Source organism: Leucopleurus acutus (genome assembly GCF_964270905.1).
Source record: "Leucopleurus acutus genome assembly, chromosome: 5".
NCBI classification, from domain to species: domain Eukaryota; kingdom Metazoa; phylum Chordata; class Mammalia; order Artiodactyla; family Delphinidae; genus Leucopleurus; species Leucopleurus acutus.
Window position 1 is genome coordinate 104,649,530 of NC_139147.1, and position 15,498 is coordinate 104,665,027.

At 36.6% G+C, this 15,498-nt stretch overlaps 1 protein-coding gene across 2 annotated transcripts in view; it reads left to right on the plus strand.

Annotated features, from left to right (window-relative positions):
- The window catches only part of IFT80 (intraflagellar transport 80), a 105,231-nt gene that overhangs the window by 42,115 nt on the left and 47,618 nt on the right, over positions 1-15,498 (plus strand). The gene's annotated exons all lie outside the window — the stretch shown is intronic.

The window sequence follows — 15,498 nt, forward strand, 5'->3', positions numbered from 1 at the left end:
GGACAGTTAATTTAGAATTCTTAGAGCTTTTTAAATGACCTATTAAGTTTTCTGGTTGCTTGTTTTTCATCATATGAAATATAAAGTCCTCTGCCTGACTTTGAAGCTGTCTGAAACCTGGTGCCATAAAACCTCTTGTCTTTTCCCCCCATTACTCTCTAATTTGTATGGGTTCAAATCAGACTCATGAATCTTCTCTGCCCCTCACTAACGTCCTCATCTTCTCTTTTCATGGAATGCTCTCATCTCTTACATTTAATGAGTTCTTCCTATTTTTTAAGGCTCACTTCATATTTGACTTCTTTTCATGATACTTTCCATAGATAAAGTTTATTTATCTATTCTTCTAACTTCCTCTCACCTAGATCTCTTTTCTTAGTTTTAACATAAGGATGTTAAGTTAGACCATCTCATTTTCATCTGATTTTCTATCAATGATTCTCAGCCTATAGAACATATATTCTCATTTTCACAGTGTATTATACTCTTATATCATCCATTTTAGTTTTATGTATATTGTTTTTGACTCAGATAGTTTATAAGATCCTATAGCTTAATGATTCTCTATTATTTGTACAATGCAGTAGATACTCAGTAATTCACTAATAAGTCCATTTAAGCATAATAATTTAAGTTTGCCATTTTGATGAAAATATTTAAAGATTTAAAAATCTTGGGGCATTGAATTGATCTGAATAACTGAATTAAAGATTTACTTAATTAAACACCAAACCTATTTTTAGAATGTTAACTATTCGGGAAAAGTAAATTTTCTAAAAGAATTTTGTTCCTACCTTGTTCAACTGAATAGACTGAATATATTGTAATAATTTTTTAAGACTTGAGATTGACATTTTAAATATATTTTCTTTTATTCAATAGATATCATATATATACTAGTCATCAGAGAGTATTTTGGAAACTGGGGATGGGAAGATGTAAAGATTTTCACTCAAGTTGTTGACAGTCTAGTGGAGAATCAGACTATAAAACTGTGTAAATGCTATACATGAGGTTGCTGTGTGCAAGCACAATAGAGGAGTGGCAGAGCCTAACTCTGCCTGTGGGACACTGACTGAGAGCTGAGGCTTGAAGAATGCTTTCATAATGCCATGAAAAGATTTTTAAGATATATAGTCAGAAAAAAGTTACAAATTTTATCTATAGGATGGTCTTATTTGTGTAAAGATATGTGTCTATATATGAATAGAAAAACAGTCTGACAATATAACACATTTTAACAATGGTTATCCCTGGGGTTTGAAGTGATAGGTGATTTTTTTTCATAACTGCAATTTCTAAAGTTTTCAAATAAAAAACATGCTTTGTATAATTTTTGAAGAGGGAAAAAACTAGATTTATCCTTTAATTTTATTTTGCTTGCAAAATTCATTGGATTCTCTAATCATGTAATTCAGTTTTCTTTCCTTTTTAAACAAATGTTGAGTTTTGAAGCTATTTAATTTATATGTATATATAATTAAAACATGGAAAATTGTTTTTAAGGTGATATAGAATATATACATCTTTATTGGGAAGTAATTCTGTTCACTAAGATATAAATGCTATAAGCATTTTGAGTCAAAACCAAATTACCTACTGCATAATTACTTCCTGCACATCTTTTTAAAAAATGCCAAGCAGACATTCCCCTTGTGGAGTTTACTTTCTTGTTGCTAAGACAGGTATTAAATAATTAATTACCCACTCAGTTATTTAATTACAGTTGTAATAAATTTTACAAGGAGGTACAGGCTGTTCCTCGTAATGAGAACTAATCTATTTGGAGGGTCAAGGCAAGTTCGTATGGTGAAAGGTAAGAAGGGCAATGCTTATTGAGATTCTTCACCTTTTCTACTTACTGAGTAAGTGGTGTCAAGTTAGAGCCAAAAATTTAAGTCAGCTGGTGCTGCATACTTTTCTCACACAGTTGTTTATCTGTTGAAAAAAACTTATTAAGGCTTCTTTTAAGAAGTAAGTACGTGTTTTCTTCAACCTAGAAATGTCACACTTAAATGTAGCTCCTTGCTTCTTTTTTTTTCCTCAAAATCTGCAACTTAAAGTTGTATAATTAATAGTAGTAATCATTTATCCAGGGCCAGATTCTGTGGAATAATTTCAATATTAGATATTATAAAAATCTGGTCCTGAGGAAGGATTTGCTACAAATTTATCAGATTTCTATCTTGAGAGCTCTGTTTTGAGAGCTCTTCACAGATTTTTAGTTAAGTGCAGTGTTCTTAATCAACATTTTAAAAATTCTTATCTAGGCTTCCTTGACAGAAATTGGACAGTAATTTTTTAATATAAGGCTTAAAGAATGATGTTGGTGTAAACTTTCAGGTTATCTGTGAAATAATAAGCCTAGAAAAATGTGGTTTTTGTAAATATTTTCTTTTAATGTTTTTCAAGAAATATTTCTAGTGGGAGAAAAAACCTCAAATGCTTGGAGGCTGTAACTAAGAGGTTTTGGTTTGAATATATTCCTTACTATGCATGTATGTAAATGGACTGATGAGAAGAATATTTGAAAAAGCAGAAATTTTTATATTTTTGTATAGGTACATTACTCCAACTCAGTTGTTATATAGTAAATCTAATATTCCCATTAACTTTCATCATAAAATTGGAATTTTCTAAAAAGACCCTCACTAGGCTGATACAAAACTCCTGTTCCCATTTACATCTTCTATTTAAGTAGGCAAGTTACCTGTATTGGTTCAGAACTCACATCCTGGCTCACTTTTGTGGATTGTTGTTCAAATATCAATTTCATTTTCAAAGCCATTTTAGGTGGTATTCCATAGTCCAGTTAGTTGTCATGGTTTTACTGTGTTGATTCAAGTCAGCTGCATGAATAGGCTGCTTGATGGTGTTCCAAGGGCTTTATACATAGACTTAAAGAATACCGTTCTCTAGTTCCCTCCTCTCCATAATCCTACCCCAACTCTTGTAGCGAGGGGGTTGGGTGCTGCCTCTTTGCTGTCATTAGTGCAAATCAGGCATGGTAGATGGGGGCCCCACTGGGCAGCCTTCACAGTGCTCACTGGAGAGGGCCACTGCTTTGGCATTGCAGGGCTGGAATGGCCTGAGGGGCTCTGTCTCTACAGCACCACGTGGGGAGGCGGAAAGGTGCTACCTCTGCTCACTTGAGTGCAGAGCGGGAATGTTCCCCAGGGCTCCATCCCACTGTTTCCACAGGACACAGTGCCTGGTGAGGAGAGTGCCATGGTTTCTTTCATGGTGTGTGTTTGGAGAAGGGTAGTTATGTCCAAAGGGTTCCGTCCTGCATTGCAACCCCTCTACCTGGCCCCTTGACCAGAGAATGAGCATTACTTGGTGCTTGTTTTGTCTCACATACTACTTAGAGTTAATATAATACCATTTCATGTAAAATATACGAACCTTGCATCCATGGTATTCCATTTACCCACCTTTCCTTTATGCTATAATTATATTACATCTATCACAATATGATACAGTTTTTGCTGTTAAAAGTCATATTCACTTTAAAGAAATTAAGAAAGAAAGAAATGTTTAGCATTTCTAATGCTCTCATTTCTTCCTAAAGATACTAATTTCCATCTGATACAATTTTCCTTCAACCTATAAATCTTCTTTTAGGCATATCTCATAGTGTATAACTGCTGGTGACGAATTTTCTTTCTTTTTGTATATTTGAAAATGTTTTTTATTTTCCTCTTTGCTGGATTTACAATTCTGGGTTGACAGACTTGTTTTTCCTTTCTTTCAGCACTTTAAAGATATTGCTGTACTCTCTTTTGGTCTTTATTGTTTTTGATGAGAAATAAGTGACTGTTGGTATCATTGCTCTCCTGAGTGTAAAGGGGCCTTTACCTCTGGCTGCTTTGAAGATTTTCTCTTTGTCTTTGGTTTTCAATAGTTTGATAGTATATGACTTTCTTTGTATTTGTCTTGTTTGGGATTCTTTATACTTCTTGAATATGTAAAGTTATGATTTCACCAAACTGGGGGAAATTTTGGCCATTATTTTTTCAAAGTTTTTCTGCCCCATTCCCTTCCCTGCTGGAAGTCCAATTACAAATTTTTTAGACCTTTGATGTTGTCCCACAGGTCAACAAGGCTCTATTCTTATTTCTTCAACCTTTTTTTCCCCTCATTTCTAGGAATTTACTCTAAAGATCATTGGACAAGTACACAAAGATGTATGCATAACAATTTCATCGCAGTATTATAATGGTAAAAATCAGAAATAAAGTGTCCGCAAGTGGGAGGCTGATTAGGTTAATATTCTATATACCTAAAATGGAATACCCTCAAGTCATTAAAAGTGGGGAAGAGGGATTATGTTTAATAACCTGGAAAGCTATCTATGGTAAGTTATTTAGTAAAAAGACCAGGTTTTATTCTGTGATCTCACTTGTATAAAATTGTATACCCATAACTCTAACTACCTCTAACTACTAACTATTGTGGCTAAAGGTACACCCAATACTATATTTGGGTGATCTTTTGCTTCTTTATATGATTTTGTGTAGTGTGAACCTTTTTTAATGACTGTGTATCAATGGTACAGATGCAGTAAAGGTCTTCAAAAAATTCTTCAATAAAAATAAAAAGAAGTGATGTTGCAGAAAATGGTAGAGTAGGGAGCTCCAAGAATTGGTCCCTCCACTCAAGCAACCATTAACTGGCCAAAAAAAAAAAAAATATATCAGAATCAACTTTTTCAGAGCTCTGGAATCTAATTCAAAACTTTGTAGCAGGGCTTCCCTGGTGGCGCAGTGGTTGAGAGTCCGCCTGCTGATGCAGGGGACACGGGTTCGTGCCCTGGTCCGGGAAGATCCCACATGCTGCGGAGCGGCTGGGCCCGTGAGCCATGGCCGCTGAGCCTGCATGCCCGGAGCCTGTGCTCTGCAACGGGAGAGGCCACAACAGTGAGAGGCCCGCGTACCGCAAAAAAAAAACCACTTTGTAGCAACCAGGGAAATGCTTAATGAAGAAAGAAAGAGGGTGCTAAATTTTGGTAAGAAAGCATTGTGGCGTTTTTTGCTTACCTGCCTACCATCCCTCATTCCCAGCTTGGTAGTGGCCACGGGAATGGCAGCCTGAGTTCTGGTGTAGCTTGTTGGTGCCAGAGGAACAATATGGACCATGTTCTCAGAAAACTGTAGTTATGCTTTTTGGTTCTCCTGAGACACCTGCACAGAGGCTTGTCTTTGTTTTGCCTTCCTTGGAAATCTCTCAGAGCTGGAGTAGCTTCCCAGGTGGCATCTGTTGAAAGCATGTAAAGGCATACTACCCACAGCCACTTGGGGCAAGGGATGGTGAATGGGGCAAGCTGCAGGTAGACCAAAAAAGCCTGGGAAGGAAGAGGCTGAGGAGGAAGATGTATGGAAAAATAACGGCTTTGGAGAGCTGTCACATATACTGAGGAATTCAGTGTGCAACACACATGCTCAGGGCCAGACACACAGTAAAGACTTTAGAGGAGTATTACTGGCAGGTCTTTGGGCTCTGCACAGGCAGGAGGTGAAGGCTAAGGCCGAATTATAGGTGGCCTGGCGAAGTGTTGAAGGAGTGCCCCAGCTCAGAGCCCATTGGCAGAGTGGGGGAGTATTTTTTTCTTTGTTTTTGGCTCTGTCAGGTTGCTAGCTGACCACTGAGATAACAGAATGAAGACTTCAGTGACTATCCATGAAAGGAATACAGTCTTTGCAAAAATAATTTGGAAAAGTCACTAAATAAACAGATGACTGTATCCCTCAAAAAGCAACAACATCAAGCCCTGGTGAGGGGGGAATAATTTGATTTCCAGAGTTTACCACATAATAATATTCAAAACGTCCACGTTTTAACAAAAAATTACAAGTATACAAAGTATGGTCCATTCATAGGAAAAAAAGAAATAGAAACTCCCTCCAGAGCCCATCATTGGACTTACTATACAAAGACTTTAAATTAGTGGTCTTATAGAAATTATAAAAAAGAACCACATAGAAAATCTTTAACTGAAAAAAAAATGAACAAAGGATAAAAGAGGTGTATTGTAAATGCCTCCAGAACCCCCAAGTATATTCAGTTTCTTCAGTAATGGGTTCATTTTTTCTAACGCCATTTCCCACTCATCAGAAAATGGGAAAATGGGCCTCTTCATAAAGTGTTGAAGTACAGCTTTTCTCAAGCATAATTTGGCAAGGTCTATCAAGATCCTTGAAGTCTTTGACACAGCTATTATACTTTCAAGGAAGCTTAAAAATGCACTGCATATTCATTTGTTCATTTATTTTCATATTAATTTCTTTGCAAATGTTTATTGAGAGTCTGTTATGTGCCAGGCACTTGCCCTAGGTGTTAAAGGAGCAGCAGTAAATGGGACTTCCCTGGTAGTTCCATTTGGGTCCAGTGGTAAAGAATCCGCGTTCCAATGCAGGGGATGCGTGTTCGATCCCTGGTCGGGGAACTAAGATCCCACATGCCATGGGGCAACTAAGCCCACGTGCCACAACTACTGAGCTTGGGTGCCTCAGTGAGAGAGCCCGAGTGCAGAGTGCCACAAACTACAGAACCGACATGCCCTAGAGCCTGCGTACCACAACTAGAGAGAGAAAACCCACACACCACAACTAGAGAGAAGCCCGTGCGCCTCAGTGAAGGATCCCACGTGCCGCAACTAAGGCCCGATGCAGCCAAAAAAAAAAATAATAATGATAATAAAAAGAGGACTTCCCTGGTGGCTCAGTGGTTAAGAATCCACCTGCCAATGCAGGGGACACGGGTTCGAGCCCTGGTCCAGGAAGATCCTACATGCCTTGGAGCAACTAAGCCCATGCGTCACAACTACTGAGCCTGTGCTCTAGAGCCTGAGAGCCACAACTACTGAAGCCCACGTGCCACAACTACTGAAGCCCATGTGCCTAGAGCCCGTGCTCTGTAACAAGAGAAGCCACCTCAATGAGAAGCCTGCGCACTGCAACAAAGAGTAGCTCCCGCTCACTGCAACTAGAGAAAGCCCGTGCACAGCAACGAAGACCCAACGCAGCCAAAAATAAATAATAAAAAGAAAAATAATAATGAAAAGAAAAAAAAAAGAAACAGCAGTAAACAAAAATAAATTCCCTGCTCTTGAGCGTTTTTATTCCAGCAGACAAAAGACTATAAACAAACAGAATGAATACATGATATGTTAAGTGGTAATAAATGCTATAAAAAAAATAAAGGTAGGTATGGGAGATGGCATTATTCTAGGAGAAGTGGTCAGGGAATATCAGACAAAAACTAAAATTTTCCCCTGGATTCTATAATACATTTTATTTTTACCTTTGATTTTTTTAAATGCATGATTCAAATATGTAAGGTAAAAACTTTAAAATTAACATAGTTATTATAAATAAATACACAGAATATATTAATGAATTGCATTATATTACGTTAAGTGGAACAGAATTCAAGGGAAAAGATCTGAATATATAAAGTACCTTTGGCCAGATTTTAAATTAACTGACGTCTTTGCTTTTATTTATCAGCAGGTGGTGCTATTGCTTATGTAAGAGAGAACTTTTTTCATTTTCTCTGTTCTTGAATATCAGTTAGTCATTATAATAAAAAGTCTTCCCTCCATTCATTCTCCCATTCAGTTAAAATGATTACAATGATTCATCATCTGCAGTAACTGGTCATACTGCTATATGTCACTTTTCATTGTCAATTATGTATGTCAACACGTAATTTAAGACAGCCTGCAATTTGCTAATTCCTGGTATATTAGAGAGAATATTGATCTTAAAAATCGTTAGTGTACCTTAAAGAAAAATAAGAAACTTTGCGTCTATTTTCTTTTCCTCCTAAACTTAATTTGTGAATGCACAATTTTATGAATTGAATTACTCCAACTTGGCTAAAGATATGCTTTTGAGGATCCTTTTACTCTAGTGTATTTATATAGAAGTAGTAAAGAGAAGAGTGAAGCTGACATTTAGGAGGTACTTTTAAAAGTTGTTATAATCAAGTTATGTTTTTAGTTTAAATAGCTCTCATTTCCCTGCTGGGAATTTGACAGAATACAGAGAAAAAAAATGGTATCCTAAGAAATTTGACAGAATACAGAGGAAAAAAATGGTATCCTCCCTCAAAGAGATGTAATATCCTTTAATACATCAACAATTTGAAGATGAATTCTCAATTGTTCTCTGCATTGTGCTGTCCAGTATGATTGCTTATTTTATTTTATTTTATTTTATTTTAACGTGGGAATAGTATTGATATGTTTGTAGAGCCCTGGAGTCAAGGCTCCAGTGGTGAATTTACAAAGTTAAAGGCTTCTTCTGGACCTTCAGCTTCTTCATCTATAGAATAGATAATCTGGGCTAAGTGATCACCTCTCTCCTTTCAACTCCACAGTTCTGTGACACCTTTTCCATGGGCGCTGGACATATTGCTTGCTTCCTTTCCTGAGTAGTATTCGTGTGGTGCTTCTTTGTTTTTTAATATGAGGTTTGTAGAGGAGGAAGTAGTACTCTACATGATGTGCCAGAAGTGGGAGAAACTGAGGTAGTGCTAGAGAAGTGTGGCTGATCCTAGAACTTCAGACTTATCCTACATTTTATTATAGTTGGGTGCAAGTAACAGAAACCATTAAGCAAAAAAGAGCAATTTGCTCTAAAATTACAGGGTTATCTTCTAGAAGCCAGAGCAAGGATGTAGCTAGGCCTCAGGAATCAGAAACTGGAATGCTAAGAAAACACACAAAGTGGTTCCTTTGTGCCTTTTGCCTCTGCTTTTCTCTGCATATCCCTCCTCTTTTTCCTTTCCCAGCAAACTGACCCCTCCCCAACCCTCCCCAGTTTACCTGCTGGAAAGTGACAAATGTCAACAGTTCTCAAGTATACATCTCTACTCAGGAGAGTAGCCAGACTGAGATAAGAATCTTAGTCCTAGTTCTAAATACCCTCAGGGAAGGGGTCACTGGCCCAACCTTGGTTAAGAACTCATGCCTGGTCAGTCAGGTTGGGGTATGTTGTATAAACATGGCCATCAGGACTCTAATGCAGTAACCATAGGGATTGCTGGGGAGGGCCAGGTCCTAGAAAATGGAGGAGGTTGCCATTTGTGTTCCAAAGCCTCCTTAGCCATATTTGCCAAAAATTTTCAGTTTAATTCTCTGAGAGTTTTTCTTTCTACATGAATAAATTTCTGTCTTTATAATGAAAATTAGAATTGTATTTTCAGATTTGCTATAAAACCAACTTTGCTAGAAACCATAAAGGCATAAAATGTAAACATAAAGTGAGGGAACTGGGCTGGCTTTACAGTAATAAGACCCTGTTGTCCAGAATTGAGAAACTTAGCAAGCAGTACAACATCAGAGTTCTATTACAGAATTTACTTTTAATCTTTTTTAAATCAACACTTAAGGGCTTCCTTGGTGGTGCAGTGGTTAAGAATCGCATGACAATGCAGGGGACACGGGTTCTAGCCCTGGTCCGGGAAGATCCCACATGCCGCAGAGCAACTAAGCCCGTGTGCCACAACTACTGAGCCTGTGCTCTAGAGCCTGCGAGCCACAACTACAGAGCCCTCATGCCACAACTACTGAAGCCCATGCGCCTAGAGCCTGTGCTCCGTGACAAGAGAAGCCACTGCAATGAGAAGCCCGCACACCACAACGAAGAGTAGCCCCCGCTCGCCGCAACTAGAGAAAGCCCGTGCACAGCAACGAAGACCCACTGCAGCCCAAAATAAAATAAATAAATTTATTTTTTAAAAAACACTTAACATATAGATGTTCCATAAATGTTGCATTTTTTAAAAATTAATTAATTAATTAATTTATTTTGGCTGTGTTGGATCTTCGTTGCTGCGCGCGGGCTTTCTCTAGTTGCGGTGCGCAGGCTTCTCATTGTGTGGCTTCTCTTGTTTCAGAGCACAGGCTCTAGGCGCGCAGGCTTCAGTAGTTGTGGCTCATGGGCTCGGTAGTTGTGGCACACGGGCTTAGTTGCCACAACTAAGGGAAGTCCAAATGTTGCGTTTTAACACATCATTGTACAGACAAAATATATTGTTTTGGTTTTTAATGACTTACTTTAACTCAACTGATGTAACTTAATTAATGACTTCCATTGGAGCCTTTTGACTAGTTTTACTAGAATTGATCCATTTAGTCAGTTTCGTTGATGTTTTTGAGATGGCTAGTTTAAAATTTGTAAATCTTTGGCTTTTAATTTGCTCCTTGGATTTGTTTAAATTTTAAAAGTCGTGTTTGGTTGAAGTCATGGTTAAGCTCTGGGAAGGAAGGCTTGCTTAAAGACACAGGCACATTCATTCATCCATTCACCAAATATTTGTGTGTGTTAAGTTCTGTGTGATACTCTGACTATTCAAGGAATAACATCCATACCTGTACTCGAGGAGTAGCTCACCTCTTTTGAGAGTACTGATATGTAAACAGATAATGTAATATCATACTTATTTAATGGCAAAGGTTATAATCGTGGAAGAATGAATAAAGAATAGAATAATGGTAAATTTTCAGATATGTCTGTACTTATTTAGGATGAGGCTAAATTGGTTAAAGTAAACTTCCTCTCTGGTGGAGTAACTTAAAAACATTAAAAAACCTTTTTTTAAATGAACAACAAAACATGTGTTGTTGTTTTTTTTCACCAAGAAGCACAAATATGAATTTGCTTTTTTCTGATTTTGGTACATATTGTTATTTTTTTATAAATTATTTTCACTTATCCAAGTCAAAAGTAATTTATGTATACTTCTTCATATTCTGTATTCTAAGAAAACCATGTTAGCTACAATTTATTGCTCGGAATTATGAAAAAAAATAGAAAACCTTACCAGTATTGTGAAAGCACAAATAGTAATTAGTATTAAATAGTTTAATTAAATACACAAGACAGCTTATATATTGAAGAAATTTATGGCAAAAAACTATAACAAAAATAATGATAACAAAAAATAGAAAAAATAATACCCATAACCATAACATACAAAAAAATCAAATATTTTCATTTTCTGTGTGCCTTACAAGTCATTGAGCAGACATCTTTACTTGATTATGATTACTATAAATGTATATATTTTTTATATATCCTTTTATTTTTTAGTATTGACATTTACTTATTTTAGATCAATATTATGTCTCAAAATATGAAAACAAAGTATAATTTCAGGGGCTTCCCTGGTGGCGCAATGGTTGAGAGTCCGCCTGCCGATTCAGGGGACACGGGTTCGTGCCCCGGTCCGGGAAGATCCCACATGCCGCAGAGCAGCTGGGCCCGTGAGCCATGGCCACTGGGCCTGCGCGTCCGGAGCCTGTGCTCCACAACGGGAGAGGCCACAACAATGAGAGGCCCGCGTACCGCAAAAAAAAACAAAAACAAAAACAAAACAAAACAAAAAAAGTATAATTTCAATAAAATAGGTTGGGGGAATGATAATGGCAGAGGCAGCGTTTTTTTTTTAATTGAGATAAAACATATACAGTATCTTATGTGTACAGCTCAGTATTATTTATATATACAAGTACCGAAGAAACCATTGCCCATATTGATATAGAACATTATCAACAACCCAGAAATTTCCTTTGTGCCTCCCCCCATCAGTTACCCCTCCACAGTAATTACTATTCTGACTTCTGTCATCACAGATCAGTTTTGATTGTTTTAACCTTTATATAAATGAAATCATATGGTATTTACACTTTTGTCTGACTTTTTCCATTCAACCATGTACCTGTGAGATTTATCCATGTTGTTGGGTATAGTGGCATAGTTTCTCAATCCTCTCAAATATCCTCATAAAACAGAGAAAGGAAAAGACTATAACCAAAACCTACAGCAACTACAGCAAAAGTGGGTGGTACTCTATCCCTACAAAACCCTAAATACAAGTGATTTTCCCAGAAGTACCATTGACAGGTATACATCGTAACAGCATCTGTGTATGAGGAAGCAGAGCAAAGGTAGCCAGGTTTCTAAGACCACAAGAAAAGAAGAACTCCCAGATCACCAACAAATACCTGAAAGTGAGACAGACCAATCTGAGAACAGCAGCTGAAACTGGAAAGAAATTTCTGTAGAATCCAATTCGGAGTAAGTGCAAGGGAATCATGACAGGATCTGACAGTGCTGGAGATGTCTGGGTCGAATGTACTCTTCAAACTAACAAATCAAGCTTCCTTTTGGGACAAAGCCCTGTACTGCAGAAATTGCTGAGATTAAAATCCAGTTTGATTAGAACAGACACAATTGAGCAAAGATGAGAATAGATCCAAATAAAATTGGAGAAGAGGCAGAGAATGCTAGTCTCAAAAAATGGAGGCTTTTTTTTTTTTTTAAATCACTGTGAGAAAACTACAGAAGAGAGAGCTCTAGAGCTATCCTTCTGGAACATCCCTTCCTCCCCAAAGTACAGCAAAACCCATTTCACTTAAAAATGAGCAGAAGATCAGGATCACAGTCAAATCACATAATGTTGCCAAAGACAACAAAACCATGCCATAAACAGACAAACACTGCAACCAGTTAATTCAAAAGAAGTTGAAGGATGTTTTAAAACCATGACAAAAGCTTTTAAATAACCATATAAATCAGAATTAAAAAAACTAGGAAATGAGGTGACGGGAGAATGGGAGACTTTTAAGGAGAGGTGACAGAACTCAGGAGGGAATTATTTTAAAAAGGAAAAATTATTACAGAAATGAAGACCAAACTAGAAGGAATATAAGAGCCAATGAACACAGTGGATGATGCCTTAAAATAAATAGAATGTAAAATGGAAGCAAGGAAATGGCAAAAGACATAAAAGTTTGATAGAAAGTGATAGATACAGAAGATTGGCAGAGAAAATCTGAAGTACATATAATAGGGATCTTTAAAGGAGAAGTCCAAGGCAATGAACAGAAAAATACTAAAAGCCACTATTCAAGAAAGATTTTCTCAGACCTAAGGGATCTGAAATTGATATTGAAAAGGCATACCAGATACCTAGGAAAATTGACCCAGATGGCCAACACCCAGATATACACTAATAAAACTGTAGGAGTTTAAAGAAGAAGAAATAAGTCCTGTGGGCATCCAAGGAAAAGAACAAGTCACTCATAAAGGGAGGAAAATCAGAATGCCGTCAGATTTTAGTAGCGTCACCGTACAATGCTTAACATAGGATACTACAGCTATTCTGGCTTTTAAATATAAAGGTCATAAGCATACTGGTATAAACATGCAAGAACTCAAGGAATGTTATTCCCATGAGTCTTTCAAGGAGTCTACTGGAGAATTTTAGCTTCAGCTATAGCAATCTAGAAGTCACATGTATGGATATACAGAGTACGTAAAAACATATTGATCATACTATCAATAGCTATAAAAGGATATGTATATCCATGTACTACAATAGATAATGTCTTCATATTGGACATATTTGTATCACTACTCCGACCCCTGTCTTAGATAAATGCTGGTGCATGCACACACACACAGAGACACACACACAGCTGTGCACATACACACTTAGAATGAAGGAAGATATAAGGATAAAACATAAAATTAAAAAATAATTATCAATATTGAGAAGGAGAGAATAGGAGAGAGAAAAGGGATAGAGGTTGGACTTCTTTGATTATACTTCGTTTTATATACTTTTTGGGTAAATTTAATTTTGATACCCTGTAAATACTTTACATAATTATAAAACAAAATTAAATTTTTAGAAAGCAATTCCTAAAACCAAAGTAAATGAAAAAAATGAGCCTAATTGTGTATTCAGTCATTTGTATACCTACCCGGAGAGGAGCTAATCCAAATGACTTTAAATGATTTGATTGTCTGTTCCTTGTGCTTACAGTAGAGACTCAACAGAAAATTATCCTAAGACTTTGGAAAACATTTTGGCAGTTCCTCAAAATGTTAAACATAGAGTTACCACAGACACAGCAATTCCACTCCTAGGTATGTATACAAGAGAATTGAAAACATGTCCACACAGTAACCTATACACAGATGTTCATAGCAGCATTATTCATAATAGTAAAAAAAAGTTGAAAAACTCAAATGCCCATCAAATGATGAATGGAGAAACAAAATATGGTATATCCGTACAATACTATATTACTTGACTATAAAAAAGAATGACATACTGATGCATGCTACAACATGGATGGACCTTGAAAGCATTATGCTAAGTGCAAGAAGCCAGTCACAAAAGGCCACATAGTGTATTATTTCATTTACATGAAATGGCCAGAATAGAAAATGAAAGTAGATTAGTGGTTGCCAGGAGCTTGGGGGTGAGGGTGGGGGGAATGGGAGTGTCTGCTAATGGGCATGTGTTTCTTTTTGTGGTGATAAACATGTTCTGAAAATAGTAGTGGTGATGGTTGCACAACTCTGACTACACTGAAAAAACTACTGAATTCTATACTTTAAAAGGGTGAATTTTATAATGTGAAATATATCTCAATAAAGTTGTCATTTTTAAAAAAAGGGATATAAGCTTAAGGGCAAAAGAATGAAAAAAATTTTTTAACTCTTTTGTAACTATTTGCTTGTGGTGTTGATGTTGTTATTCTGAGTATTTATATTGGTGCTCTTAACAGCTGGGATTTTTGGCTAAGTGAAAGCAGATACTGAGGTAAGATTGGAGAGGGTAAATAAAAATCCTACAGTTCCTGGATTTGAAATGGAAGTATCAGTTTGAGTTATTGAAAAAATTTCCTAGTTCTGTCTATTAAAAAGGCCTAGAAAAGGCTTTAATGATCAGCTCAGTAACAGCGAGCACCCTTAGCACTTGTGGGGTTTTTTTCAGTACCATTTTCCGTATTTCCATAAAGTTCACCATGACTCACTGAAGAAAAGACTGATGCCAGGTGTGGGTCAGGAAATATAAAAACGGGACTGGAACATTTTGTCATTCATTGTACAAAGCCGGGGAAGTGATCAAAAACTACAGGGTTCTGTCAAAAAGAGTAAAGAACCAACTGAAAGGGGATTCCACTGGCTAAAATTGGGCTAATTGGAGCACTGTATTTATAAAAACACATCAAATATGTTAAAATTAATGAGTTCTTGATACTAAACAGTAACATTTCTTGGTTACATTTGGAAGTTACAAGGGAACCAACTAAATGAATGAATGAATGAATCTTTATTTACCCATTACCCAGTAATTATTAACTAATGGCTAATTCGTATCTCATCTATACCACCACCTACTTCTCCATGGCTCAGATCATTTAGAGCAAATCCCTGACATTACATCTTTTCATCACTAAATATTTCAGTATATATTACTGACACAAAGACTTCTTTTTTAACCTAACCTCAATACCATTATTAAACCTAAAAACAGTTAACAGTTAACAGTTAACAATTATCTACTGATAATATTGTCACTATTCAAATTTATATTTTTGAAAACTAATAATTAAGGGGAAATAATCAATTTATTCTGCCTTTGATATATGAACTGTATCCCAGGGTAACCAAATAGTTGAGGAAATGTTTC